The sequence below is a fragment of the Lontra canadensis genome, unplaced genomic scaffold (assembly GCF_010015895.1).
Source record: "Lontra canadensis isolate GAN:19392208 unplaced genomic scaffold, GSC_riverotter_1.0 scaffold84, whole genome shotgun sequence".
Lineage (NCBI taxonomy): Eukaryota > Metazoa > Chordata > Mammalia > Carnivora > Mustelidae > Lontra > Lontra canadensis.
Genome location: NW_022631078.1, coordinates 8,959,253 through 8,960,711, shown reverse-complemented (window position 1 = coordinate 8,960,711; position 1,459 = coordinate 8,959,253). Strand labels below are relative to the sequence as shown.

Here is a 1,459-nt window from a genome sequence, read left to right as displayed (position 1 = left end):
TATCGGGCTCCTTGCTCAGCGGGGAGTCTGCTTGTCCCTCTCCCTCTGCCCCTCCCCTCTGCTCATGTTCTCTCTCTCATTCTTTCCCTCAAATACATAAATAAAATCTTTTTTTTAATCTTTTTTTAAGTTCTTTTTTTTTTAAAGATTTTATTTATTTATTTGACAGAGAGAAAGAGAAATCACAAGTAGGCAGAGAGGCAGGCAGAGAAAGGGAGAAGCAGGCTCTCTGCTGAGTAGAGAGCCCGATGCGGGGCTCGATCCCAGGACCCTGAGATCATGACCTGAGCCGAAGGCAGAGGCTTAACCCACTGAGCCACCCAGGTGCCCCCATAAATAAAATCTTTAAAAAAAAAAAAAGGAAAGAAAGAAAGAAACTGAAAGTGACAATCACCTGGCATGAGAGATGCTAAGCGATCGCCAAGGTGGCTCTCGCAGTGTGAGGCTCATACATTGCATTTAGGAAACATGGGAAACTCGACTGTGCAATTTCTAACGGGTGGAGGGGGCCTGCCTTCGTGTTCTCCTCTGGAAAAAAAAAACTGAAAACGACCTCATAATTTGTCTATAATTTTAACAACCTATTTATGCACCTGGTTGCACTATGTTTGATTACAAGAAAAATTAATTTTAAAATTTCCTTTCTCAAAAATAAAAATAAAAAATAAAATTGTCTTTCTCATGAATAACAAAGCTTCACATGAAAATAGAAGGATTTGGGGTGCCTGGGTGGCTCAGTGGGTTAAAGCCTCTGCCTTCAGCTCAGGTCATGATCCCAGGGTCCTGGGATCGAGCCCCGCATCGGGCTCTCTGCTCAGCAGGGAGCCTGCTTCCTCCTTTCTCCTCTCTCTCTGCCTGCCTCTCTGCCTGTCTCTCTGCCTACTTGTGATCTCTGTCTGTCAAATAAATAAATAAAATCTTAAAAAAAAAAAAGAAAATAGAAGGATTTGCTATAAAGTGTGACCTTTAAATCTGAGTTCTTGTCATAAGCCTCTGAATATTTGCTTTGCAATGTTGCGGTGGTTTCCAAAACCAGGGATACTAGACTCTGAAGAATTGACAACTCCCGGATACACTTTATTGCCACGTCCATCCGTAAGCTTTGGTTTTGTGATAGTTCACCGACAATTCACTGCCCAAGTGCGCACAGGTCCCGTCCCAGACTTAGGCTGCAGAGCTTCTATTTCTGTAGATCTTCTGGACGGGCTCTTCCGTGGGGGGGTGGGGGTGGTGTCCCTTCTCTCACCCTGGCTTGGGTGGACGGCAACCATATTCTGCTGCTGCCAGTCTGGGCCCGGATCCCAGACTGCCCCACCATGTGGGTGCACGCTGGGTGGCCAGGCCAACTGGCACAGCACCCATGCTGCCCACAGCCCGCCAGACTTGCTGGCCAGGGCCGGCTCCCCACCACCTGGTGTATCTTCATACGCCGGCGTCCCTGTCCCGTTGGACTTCCTTT

General features: G+C 47.2%; 1 pseudogene; it reads left to right on the top strand.

The window, feature by feature from the left end:
• The first annotated feature begins 386 nt into the window (after positions 1-386).
• On the top strand, positions 387-531 carry LOC116882528 (annotated as a pseudogene).
• The last annotated feature ends 928 nt before the right edge of the window (positions 532-1,459 follow it).